The 13,584-nt window shown below is 39.2% G+C and overlaps 1 protein-coding gene across 1 annotated transcript in view; it reads right to left on the reverse strand.

Annotated features, from left to right (window-relative positions):
• SH2B2 (SH2B adaptor protein 2) overlaps positions 1–13,238 on the reverse strand; it is a 37,345-nt gene extending 24,107 nt beyond the window's left edge. Inside the window, exon 1 of the mRNA XM_053457144.1 lies at positions 13,083–13,238. The gene's annotated coding sequence lies outside the window, so the exon portion shown is untranslated. The remainder of the gene's footprint in view (positions 1–13,082) is intronic.
• Positions 13,239–13,584: the final 346 nt, after the last annotated feature.

Genomic DNA, 13,584 nt, shown 5'->3' on the forward strand with positions numbered 1-13,584 from the left:
GTGATTTCTTTCCAAGGACTTATTTCTAGTAAAAGGCAGCCATATCATTTATGATTCCTAACTGAACGGAAGTTTAATGTCCGGGCAATCTCATTTCTCAAAATTCAATTTCAAGATGTTGTTCCAGCTAGTCTACTGAATGTAACACTTTGTAACTAAATGCAGCATTATAAGCATCATTCCTAGTAATTGTGAATGCACAAACGCTTCCCAGGAATAATTTTGCCAGGAACACTTAATGGTCATTTGACACTAAAGCAGGCACCGACTACAACGAATGTTTTGTGTAAATGGAACAGCACCTCTCAGACCTGCAATCGCACAATACTGCACTACGGAATTAGCTGCCACCCTATGAATGCAATATAATAATTTCAATTTAGGATCACTAGGTTACAATAAAAATAGAATACAAATATGTCATGTATAGGGCTGAGGACATATGACCTTAAAAGAGAGAAATATCTGGAACTATGTAAGCAATGATATCAAAGGCCATGTACAAAATACAAGTACCCAAATAAGTATAATCCAAATATTCTTAAGGGGCAAAATATCTTGTATGATAACATGCAAACCCTTTTTTTCAGGTACACAGCCCATCCATTTGTTTCACTCCATTTTTTTATTTATTCTATCCCTCGTTCCTGTTTTCTCTTCTTCTCTAAGCATAAGGGGGTCCTTAGTATTATCTTTTCATCACATGGTCAAACAGAACCAAACACTGCCACAGTGCAGGCACAGCGGAGATATCCTATTACTAGAAGTTCTTAGAAGCTCATGGAAGTAACATAGAATATAGGAAGGGTAAATCAATACTGGGAGTCTATTTCTGTAAAAGAAATGTAGCATAGTACGCAGTCAGCTGTTTTGTTTGTCTCCTGCTATAGCCACCCACTCAAATCCTGTATTGCTTGTGCTGCAATCTAAAGGGGGACTGGTGCCTTAACAGTTTATAGCATACACACATGAATATTATTCACTCAAACTGCCTACAGCTTGCTCTTATTTTTTATGTTTTTAAAACATTTAGTTTAAAAACGTTATGGAATCTGAGATTGGTGGCATCCTGTGGCACAGTCAGCATTATATAATATCTTATACTCACCCCACCATTACAAAGATTGTTTGACCAATTTACAGTCAGCAATTTATACTTTTTTTAATGTGTAAACAATATTAAACAGATTACAGGGGAAGTCTCATGGGAGAAAAAAATAGTATTATCAGATTTTGTTCCAATTAAACTGCAGATCTGGACTTTGCCATTGCTGTCAGTTATGCTAGTTTGGGTGACTTTCCCTGCTCAAACGCCACTTGCATGGCAATGCTAATGAAGCCTGTAACTCCATAGAACTTTCATTACTCAGAGGGTCTGGTGATTTAAGACTATAAGCCATTGTATTGTTTACCACAAGCAGTATGACAGGGAGTCATGATGTTGTTTTTTTCTTGTTGGTTGGGCTAAGATAACAGAGCTTGAATACATGACAAAAATGCAGCCTGAAAACATTATAACATGCAAAAACCAGAATGGTTTAAAACGCAAAACAATATTTTTGAAAACTTGTTTTTGATGTGATACTAGTAATAAAAAAATATGTATATTCTCCTTTAATCTATAATTTTATCCTTCAGACAACAAACCAGATTGCCTCCAACTGCTCATGGCTTCACCCACTGATGTGGTTCCCCACTTTGTGGACCACTGAGCACGCAAGAAGTATAGAGGCAGCCAGGAGAGAAACTAAACGAGACTGAAGTCCAGTAACCAAGGAATGCATTATATAATGCAAAAACTAGAACGTTTTTTTTTTTTAAAAAAAAGTACTTGATTCCAATAGGCTTTTAACATGAAAAGGGAGTGATCATTTAATAACTTTCTGGCTTTTTCCTGCTGGGAATTTCTAATAATAAATAAAATAAATTGTATTGACTCCAAATAAGAAAACAAACCCCAGTTTATATGTCTGTAGAAACAGGCAACAGAGGCTAATTTATTCATCTTGGCTAATTGAAGCGGAATGAGACATCACCTCATCAATACTTTAAAACTTTTTTTTTTTTTTGCATAGAACATTAACAGAAGTTGTATTGGTCTGCTCTGGAATCATCTGCTGTTGATCCCGCAAATTTCTTGTTGTAAAACATGCTCACAATCTAGCAAATACCCTTTAGTCTCTCTCCTTCCACAGATCTTCTAATAGAGCCAGCAAGATTGATACCCCCAATGCTAGTGCGCCAATCCCTCACCCGAAAATACTCAATAAACAGCGCAAAAGGGTTGATTTTCAAAAGCAAAAAGGTACCAGCTGACCCATTTTTAGACCCTGTTTTACATAAGTCCCCCTGTTTCTCGCTTGTGTCATGAGCATTGCAAGGTTTGGTGCATAAGGAGGAGCGCTTTTGGGTTGAAGGGAACGATATTAATGTACGTCAAACGCGACCTTTGCCTGCCCTTAAAGTGAAGCCCCTGAAATTAGCCAGCCTGGCATGACTCTGCTGAAAATCTCCCTATAAAAAAGGGATTTGTAGTATTTTAAGAACCACCCAATATTCTAAGCATGTCTTGTCTTTTGTATATTTGTAGATAGCTAATTTATTTAAGTCACTCTAGCTATTTAATCTAGCTCATTAACAAGCACAAACATCCAATACCTGTATTATGAATTTTATGGTGTGTATATTCCATCTCATTTGTACTGGATACTGTATGTTTTACAGCACCACAGATTAAAATGATCACTCGCTTCCAAAAAGAAAACATACAACCTTTAATAAGATGTCTTTCCCAGCTTTGTGACATTGTGCAAGACATTAAACAAACGTATCCTGTTAATGAAAAGTCGAAATGCAGAACTGGCTAAACTTTGTTGTTAAAATCCAGTAAGGGAATAAAAATGATTGCCAAAATAACCTGTTGCCACTGAGGCAGAGCTGCCCATTTATGCCAAGCAACTGGGACTGTATCCTAAGATATAGCTGAATACGCTGATATTTTTCTACAGCATCCCTGTACTTTAGTGAAATACCCTGTGCTGGATTTATTAAAGATATAATTTTATGAGGAAGTTTTGCATTCTCTGATCACTACTACAGGCAAAACTTTAAGACCATTCAGCTTGTTAAAAGACTTGACCAATGTCCAAAAATATTAATGAAGATGAAAACTCTAGGCATAAGCGGTGGTTCCAAAATATTAAAGTAAAAATATATGCATTTTTTTTCACCTGCATGAATCCTTACAGGAAGAACAGTGAAAAAAGTATGTTGCACATGTACCTAAAAGCATATACTTTTTGTGGATACATTGAATGGCAAGGTATTTGACGAAAGGAAGCAAAACGCTTAAGTTGCTTCCTCCTATGGTGTGAAAACTCCTTGTCCAAAAGGTCTGTATAGTTTATATTTTTATACCCCATCATCAGTTTGTGTTACCTGTTACAGTTTACCAATAACACACTTTGTAAGATTCTTTTCAATAAATTTGACTTGTCTTTAGCTTTCACAATACATATTTTATTTGACTTACTCCAGAGGGAAACATTTAAAGTCCAATATTAGAAGAGTCTGGCTTCTTCAAATGAAACCTCTTAGCCTCTCCGTACTAGAGGCATAAATGATCATAATTATAAATTTTGTGTTGCTTAAGAAATACATGTATCACCTATAATTAAGTTCTGATTTTTTTGGAGGAATATATATTTCATATACATTTGTGTATATGTGTTTAATTTCCATTTGCCTTTGGCAGACTAAACAAATTAATAGGTCATAATGGGCCTGCATGCCTTAACTACACTACCTGAGCGTATGATGTCATGTCACCCTCTGCCCACATTAGTTTTGGCTCTGCACTTTTCACATTGAAACAATGCCAAATTTGAGCATTGAACTGTCAGTCTAAAAATTTGCTGTCAGACCTGTGTTAACTAGGGCTGCAACAACTAATCGATAAAATCGATAATAATCGATAATGAAATTCGTTGGCAACGAATTTCATTATCGATTAGTTGAATCGATTATTATCGATTATAAAATGAGGGTTTTTTCAGAGCAAACGCTCTGAAAAATCCCCCTCATTATATAATCCGTTTAGTCTGACTCACCGTCTCACAGCAGCAGCTCCTACTTACTCCCCCTCCCTGTAATCACTGTGACAACTGGCCCCGCCCCTTCCTTCTCCAGGCCAGAACCACATGGCTGTGACACTCATCTAACTGTAAGTATATGTGTATATATATATATATATATATATATATATATGTATGTGTGTGTATATATATATATATATATATAATGTGTATGTGTGTGTATATATATATATATATGTGTGTGTATATATGTATGTAATATATATATATATATATATATTTGGGCTACTGAAAGTTAGGGGAGGTGGGGGTTAATTTAGGGGCAGTTATGGTTAGTGGGGTGTTTAGGGTTAATTTAGGGGCAGTTATGGTTAATTGGGTGTTTAGGGTTAATTTAGGGGCAGTTATGTTAATAGGGTGTTTAGGGTTAATTTAGGAGCAGCTATGGTTAATGGGGTGTTTAGGGTTAATTTAGGGGATGCTGTGGTTGATGGGGTCTTTAGGGTTAATTTAGGGGATGCTGTGGTTAAGGGGGTGTTAAGGGTTAATTTAGGGGCAGTTATGGTTAATGGGGAGTTTAGGGTTAATTTAGGGGAATCTAAATCCTGGGGGCAGTGAAGTGACATATCTGGGGGTATAAGGCATATACAGTATATAAGGCATATGTGGGGAGGGCAGTGTGGCATGTCTGGGGAGGACGGAGTGGTGTATCAGGGTGTATAAGGCATATCTGGGGGTAGAGTGGCATATCTGGGGGTAGAGAAGTGGCATGTCTGGGAGGCAGGGTGGCATGTCTGGGGAGGATGGAGTGGGGATATAAGGCGTATCAGGCACAGTGGCAGATGTGGGAGGCAGCGTGGAGTGGCAGATGTGGGAGGCAGCGTGGAGTGGCAGATGTGGGAGGCAGCGTGGAGTGGCAGATGTGGGAGGCAGCGTGGCATATGTGGGAGGCATTGTGGAGTGGCAGATGTGGGAGGCAGCATGGCGTGGCATATGTGGGGAGGGCAGGGTGGCATGTCTGGGGAGGATGGAGTGGTGTTTCAGGGGGTATAAGGCGTATCAGGCACAGTGGCATGTGGGGGGTAGAGTGGAGTGGCAGATGTGGGAGGCGGCGTGGCAGATGTGGGAGGCAGCGTGGAGTGGCAGATGTGGGAGGCAGCGTGGAGTGGCAGATGTGGGAGGCAGCGTGGTGTGGTATATGTGGGAGGCAGCGTGGAGTGCTATGGTAGGCAGCGTGGCATATGTGGGGGGGGCAGCATGGCATGTCTGGGAGGCAGCGTAGCAAGCCTGGGCTCAAATGTGCATATATTGGGGGGCTGGTTGGGAAATAAAGACAAGAAATGTATTATCAAAGTTTTTTATTCTGCTGTTTGTATTTAACATCATTTGTTTAGTAAATTATTTTAAATAAATGAAAAATTTACATTTTTTATCCGATTAATCGAAAAAATAATCGGCCAACTAATCGATTATTAAAATAATCGTTAGTTGCAGCCCTAGTGTTAACTAAATCAGGACTGTTAGGAACTATGAATTCACTTTCCATAATTATCATATGAACTTTAATGAACATTTCCCCTTGACAATGTATGAATGGGTTCATCAGAATCATCACCTCTACCTTCTTGACTTGCAGGAGATGCTTTAAGCCAAACACATCTGCTTACTGATGGACACAAGCAGCCAGCTCCAGAGTTTCCTCGTTGGTATACACAGAAAGTGCTCCCATTGCTTTTGATGATTTTTCTGCCTGCATTAATCATATAATGGAGGGGTGGTGGGCTGCAGCTTCTTCCGAAAGAAAGTGGTTTGTCCCTTTAAAAGTGTGTTGTATTGTTTGTGATATACAACTCACTGTGAGCTGTTTATTGACTGTTATAAATGCATCAACTTTGCAGGTTTCTCCTATAAAAAAACCAGCACAATGCATAGCTAAAAGATACCTCCCAACCATTTTAGTATCAATGCTATGCTGATGACACCCAGATCTATCTATCCTCCCCTGATCTCTCTCCCTCTGTCTTAGATCATGTAACTAACTGCCCTGCATCTGTCTCTACCTGGATGTATTTACGTTTCTTGAAACTTAACCTCTCCAAAACTGCACTCCTCATCTTCCCTCCCTCCAAAGCTAAGATCTATCTCCCTCAATGTTAATGGTGCCATCATCTCCCCGTCTACTCATGCACACTGTCTTGGTGTCACCCTTGACTCCAACCTTTCGTTCAGACCCCATATTTAGTCTCTAAAATCTTAAAAACATTGCCAGCATCCATCCCTTCCTAACACAGCATGCCACTAAGGCTCTTGTCCATGCCCTACTTATCTCCCGTCTTGACTACTGTAACTCTTAGCTGGTCCCCCTCTTAACCGTCTCACCCCTCTACAATTCACCATGAATGCTGCTGCCAGACTTTTCTTCTTCTCTCATCGCTTTACTAATGTTTCTCCCCTCTGTCAGTCTCTTCACTGGCTGTCTGTGCGCTTCAGGATTCATTTTTAAAATCTTCACTCTTACTTTCAAAGCCCTTCACAGCGGTTCCCCTCCCTACATCTCCTCACTCATCTCTAAATACACCCCTAACCGGTCTCTCCGCTCATCCAATGATCTCCTTCTATCCTCTCCTCGGATTTCTAGCTCTCATGCACGCTTACAAGATTTCTTAAGGGCTGCCCCTATCCTCTGGAATGCCCTCCCCCGGTCTATACATCTCTCCCCTGCCTTTATTCCTTCAAAAAATCCCTCAAGACCCACTTCTTTAAGGACGCCTACAACATAGCACACTGACGGCCTCCCATACTCCCATATTCCTTTAGCTCACCTTTCCTAGTCCCTCTCCTTACACTAGTGTGGCTGGTCAATCCCTAACAACGGCACTTTTACCTATTGTGTAATACACCCTAAATTCCTCTAGAATGTAAGCTCGTTTGAGCAGGGCCCTCCTCACCTGTTGCCTCTGTAAGTCAATTTGTTATGTTAGATACTACTTGTTATGTCCTGTCTACCCATTGTACAGTGCTACGTAATTTGATGGCACTATATAAAACAATAAATAATAATAATGATATCAGATTATTATTACCTAAACTTTGTAACTTGCCAAATAAAGTCAATTTCCCACATTGACACACAAAGGATTAATTATTCTCTGCTATTCATCATTTTCCAAACATCTTACAAGGGTAACAATATATATATATATATATATATATACACACATTCATATACACAAACAATTATTAATGAAAATAAAAAGATGTAAGGCGAGCTAATACAAAATGTATTCATGAAAGTAATCTCCAGTCTGTTGTTGACCCCGGGAGACTGTAAATTTACACTCTAAAAGCATATGTGCTCAACACTAATTATACAACATTAGATAAAAACAGACTGGTTTACTGACAAAAGGATGGATGTTTGGAACAGAACACCATTTTCTAAATACATTCAATTACTTCAATCATTACATCAATTCCTTTATGTAAAGAAAAAAAAATATCCATCTTTCTGGTACAGCATTATATGGAAACCATTCAGGTAAATGTTAGAATCAATTGATTGATTACAGCATATGATTAATCAAATTACATTCTGCATAAATTATCACTGATCACATCAAAAAAGTAGAATGTTTCCTTATCTTTCTGCAGAGAGACAAAATCCGTCTGTTCTGCAAATCTGTCACTTCATGGGAAATCATGTTCACTAACAGACTCCATAAACAAGAGTTAGGAATACACTTAAGAGTACATCATGGTTTTTCCCCTTTAGAAGCTTTGTTGTCATTGAAAGAGAACGGATGATGGGAATAAAACATGTTAAGCCAGTTGATGACTTTTAAAAAAGTAGTAAAATGATATGCTTCATTTTGCAAATGGTACTTTAGTACATTTCTCATGATAGTGTTCTTTATTATACAGGTTATGTACAAATTTACAAACATTTAATTTTAAAACAAAGTACTGGTAGTAAAAGTGACAATCACAAAAAGCAATCAGTAGACTGCCATTTGGTCCAGTTTTACCAGTTTTCAAAAGAACTGACCCCCAGATTTCCATACAATGTACTATTCTGAATTACTGGGGTCCTGACACCGAGTGATGATTAATTAGGAGACCCAAACCGAAAGCTGATGCAAACATGGTTGGCCAGACCTGTAACTAAACAGCTACATATCTTCATTGATATACACAATAAGATTATAAGTGCAGGGTTATTTAAAAGTATTATTTTGAAATATTGTGTATAATGACCAGTTCTGGTGAAAGGTAGTAAAAGTGGAGCAATCCCCATAGGAACAGGTGGAATGCTCCTACTGACAACTGCACTTATCACCATAGCTGGGGACTTACCAGGCTTAGCTACTCAGAGCTCCCCGTTCTGGGTCTGGCCTAGTCCTAGTATGGGCGAGGCAACACACAAATAGACTTTACAGGCAGGATGCAGGCTGTGGTGGGGAGGGAGTAAACAGAAAATGGGTATAACCTGGGTGGAGGAGAAGGCAGGACCAAATGCCTCTCCCCTGCTCAGATATTGTAACAGATCCTGACATGGTATCTTTAGTTGTATGTGATGCCTTTATGTGGGCACAACATGTAAAGTCACAAGAACTTTAAAATATCAAAAATAATAAAAACACAAAAAGTCCAAACGTATGAAACTCTTTAGCAATTAGGTACTTCAATATTTTAAAATTATGTTTATTTATATGGCGCCAACAATTTATGGAATTTACACCAACTATATACTGTGCCAGGCACTGACAGTGGTACACCATAACAAAGATATTGTCGGTGGTACAGCATAACTTTCATCACTATATACTGAGCCAGGCACTGATGGAAGTACAGCATTATTCATATAACTATTTAATGAGCCAGACATTGACAGCGGTGCAGCATAACACGCATCATTATATGCTGACCCAGACATTGACGGTGGTATAAACCTACCAAGCACTACAATCAGTGCTTGGTTATCAGTGCCCCTTTTCTCCTGACTGCTTCTGTGTCCATCTCCTCTTCCACAGCTCTGCTTCTTCTCTTGCCTCTTCTTGATTTTCTGTCTTCTTTCTTTGTCTGCTACCACCTCTGTTGTCTAGGTCTCCAAGAGACATTTCTGAAAAGGGCAGAGCCTCCAAGCACACCCCTCCCGATTGGAGGGACAAAATAGAGGCTGTCCAGGCGGCTCTGCCCTTTTGCGAAAGTAATCCAAGAAGTCAGTATATTGCAGAAGGTTTGGTACAGAAATAGAAGTGTTCCTGCTCCCTCATGTTCCTCACAAGGTGTTTTGCCTGAGCACAGGTAAATGATGTGACCGAGAGAGCGCAGCCTGCCAACCTAAAAGTATGCCCTGCAGGGGGAGCTGATGTTAAGGGGTCCCTACTGGACAGGGGGCTCCACAATGCGAACGCCTCCATTACACAAATGGGAGCCATGATAAGTGTTTTATTCAACAACAGCTCACTTATGCGAGACTGGTTATTATTATCCCAATGACATGTGATGTCTTTATACTGCTAACCAAAGTCATCAGATGAAATGCATTAAGAACAATCCTTTTCCTGGGTAATCAGATTCACATTTTGAATCTGTGACACTAGGAGGGGTTTGGAAGTTAAGAGGTATCATGTAATTTTACTTAAAAGGACACACATACAGTACTATATGATTATTTTTATTATTTATTTATAAAGCGCCAACAACTTACACAGCACTTCTTAGGATATGTACATTCGAAGGATATGACAAAACTAAAACTCACAGACTAGGAAAAACAGATTCATAAGGGGGTCCTGCTCACAAGCGTACAATCTATATAAAATTATTGGTTTTACTTAAAATTTTGAACAACCCCTTTCATTATGACCTTATCTTTCAAAATAGTGTCTTCCTATGAATTGTACATGTGTAGATTATATGATTTGTTTCCAAATTTGTCCAAGATAACAAACTTCATCAAAAGAATTCGAATTCAAAAGGAAAACAGAATTAACAATTCATGTTGAAATCTGCAATTCAGAAGTGGTTAAATGATATATTATAACCTACATAAAATATTTTGTACAGTATTGTGGCTTAACTGTATATAAATACACTCTAGGCAATAAACAAAATTTCCAATTGATATCATCTCCATGTGGGTTTTATTACAATATTCACTGTATCTAATTGGTAATATATAAAGAATTGCTGCATATATTCTGCCAACAATCAATTTAGTTCTCTATTCGTAGACTGGAGTAGAATTAGAAACTGTGAGGCACTGGTGTAAAAATATTTTGCTTCCTCACTGTGCAAGTGACAGACATGATATATATAATGAGATTTTATCATCTGCAGCCTGTAGTGGGCCCCTCAGACTTCTCCTTCCTGAAAGCCTTGCGTCTTCACCAAGGCACTTATACAAATAAAGAAACATTTTATATACATGACCAGGGTGCAATGAGATGAATGTTCTTTTCCTTAAAGTGCTTCTAGTGAGGAAGTAATACAGTTTATATATATATATATATATATATATATACACACACACACACACACATATATATACACACCATACCTGGGAACATCCAGGTTCTAGCTACCCAGAGCCCCCCTTTTTGGATATGGCTAGACAGTCCAGCTGACCTTGGTGAGCGGTTCACTGACATCACTGGGCTAGCCTTGCACGCACAAAAACTGGTCACAAAGCCACTCCCGTGACCCGGAGTTAAAAACAAACCTAAATATATACCAACAAGATGTTTCCTCTCCATCATGCAATCTCCACCATATCGCTGATTGTTGGTTCGGGCAGCCATTCTGATGTCAGAAAAGGGGTTACCAAACTCGGCCTCCACAAGGTGAACTTTTAAACTAAATATCGTCAATTACACTGTCAACACCTGCCCATAATGTATAGCGGTATAGGTAGTTTTAGTTAATTTACTTATGCCAAGCTTGTGATGGTATCAGTTCCTCTTTTTAATAATACCCATTGCTGTTAATTAGTATAAATGACTTCCAAATGAGACCTTAAATTAAGTATATTTAAGTCATTAAGTGAAATAAATGGGTTATTTTTAATAGTGTTTTGAACCTATGCACTACTCAGATTTTAATTACTGACATGGACCAAATTTTAGAGGTGCAGTTCTGGCTCAGTGTTCTAATCGTGGAGCAGTCACCATGGATACCAATGAATTGTCCTGTTGACTGCTCTGCATTTAGTACTTTGTACCAGAATTGTTTGTTATATATACGTCTAGTGGAAAAACACTTCACTTTCAAACAATAAAACGCAGGGCAATCAGCGGAAGTAGCGGTACAACAGTTTCCAATCTGTCTTCCATTTCCGAAATCAATAATGGAATGGTGATAAGCCTTTATAATGTATAGTAGAGCAGCTGTGGGAAGCGCACACAAGCTTTGAAACCCATCTGCTCTGTGATGTGAAATCTTGGATGCAGATATCGTAACTACACAAAACCCTTAAATGATCGCTTCCATCCAGGCAGGGCCAACGCCATTAATATGACTGAGTAAAAACCATTAATTCCATTGAAACAGAGATGTACCCAATCTCCATATGAGGTTGGTGGAGACTCTACCCATGTATAAACAATCGTAAATGTGCGTCCCTTTTGGAACCCACAGGGATCGGTCCGTAAAATCATAATTTCTTTAAATCAAATTTAGAAAAATGTAAGCAGATTAATATTACAGTAAAAAATGACAGGAAGGTAAAAAATCACCTGGCATGTGTTTATTTTTTAAGTAAATGAGCTATAAAGATTCCCTGTGGCTGCAACAGGAAAATATTCACACAGCTTGTAACCTGGATGTTATGAATGGGCTCTCTCTGGCCAAGCAGAAACATGGTAACCATGTGGTGGGTGGTAATGTACCATTTCATGTGACTCTTAAAATGCAGCCATCCCCTGTTCAAAGGGACATTGTTAAGACCAAAGTCACACAAAACAGCATTTTAACTGAGATTTATTACCAATAAGTGCAAACAGATGGACTTCCACACTCTTGTTGTCAGAAGAAAATGTACCCTCTGCAAATCGCATTACAATCGCAGAGCTCTAATAATGGACATTTAGAACATACAAACATACAAGTTAGAATCACAGACACACTGAACTCATCAACCACATAGTAAATGTAACCAGGTTCCATTATAGGAGCAGCTAAACCCATCTTTGGGTCTGCGATCCAAAGTAATCTTAAACTTTAACTAAAGTCAGACTGATACTTGGTGTTTAGGCAGAAAAAGACTGTATCATTAGCATCATTTGATCATTTACATCAATAGCATAAAAAAATGTCTGGTGATCATCACACCCAGCTTTCATATGTTTGAGGCTTTGAAGCAGAATATTAGGAGAGGGTTCTCTGTCTATCTCTCTAATACCAGGGATTAGTCTCCCCCACAGTGTATGTTTACACATCTCCTCCCTGGATCCCCATCATCCAGCACAACCTCATGTCGTACAACAGTTAGCTGGGTCTCCATTATCCAGCAGCAGTGGCTGTGTGCCCTCCCCCAGAGACAAGCAGAAGGGCATTTACAACAACATCTGCCTGGGAGGACCTTCAGCTGTTCTTCATTGTAACCTCCATAAATAATGCAGGGTGGGCAGCTGAACCTTTTCACCCCCTCTCTGCAAAAAGGAAGACAACCTCAAAGCAGCATCCCCATAAAGAAGTACCCAGCTTCTGCCCTGATCAACCAGGACTGAATTCTACACCGGATTACAAGCACGATTCACGAAAGCAGGAGCAGTCAGTGATGGCAACACGTTTTATTTTTTTAAAAAAAGATACAATGTCACTTAAACATAATATTTACAAATAAAATTGCATAAGCAGACTACATATATTTACACCCCCCCTCCTTAATGGAAATCTGTACCCAGCAATCGCTTTCACGCACATCAGGCACTAGATCGGTGGGTATTTCACGGCGGTGTCCGTGATCCCGATAGAAATAACACTTACTCTGTGATGGGAATCATTTCTGGAGGCGGACACGCAGAGGGATTTAAATCCCGTGCTCTGAAATCAGGAGGCTCCGCTATTCCATCTCACGAGCACGGAAAATAACAGATCGCCGAGCCGCCAGCACCTTCCCCAAATCCCTTTCTTGTTTTCCACACCCACGGAGCTGGAGGCGGCGCCGGGGCTCGCAGCATCGCATGGCGATTAAAGGGCTAGGACGCCACATGGCTTATACAGAGCGGGGGCAAGGGTCGTGGCTCGTGTGCTTCATGATATCGGTGCCTTTGTTTATTAGAATGCGACTTTACCCATAATCGTCAATGGATTTGGTTATTTGAATTATGTGTTAGCGCACAACAATTATAGCCACATATATGAATGTGTGTGTAGATTATATATATATATATGTATATATATATATATGTATATATATATATTATGGATACACACACACATAGAAAAGACATGGCTGTGTGAGATTTTTGGTTTAATGAAGCTAGCA

The sequence above is a fragment of the Spea bombifrons genome, chromosome 2 (genome assembly GCF_027358695.1).
Source record: "Spea bombifrons isolate aSpeBom1 chromosome 2, aSpeBom1.2.pri, whole genome shotgun sequence".
NCBI lineage: Eukaryota > Metazoa > Chordata > Amphibia > Anura > Pelobatidae > Spea > Spea bombifrons.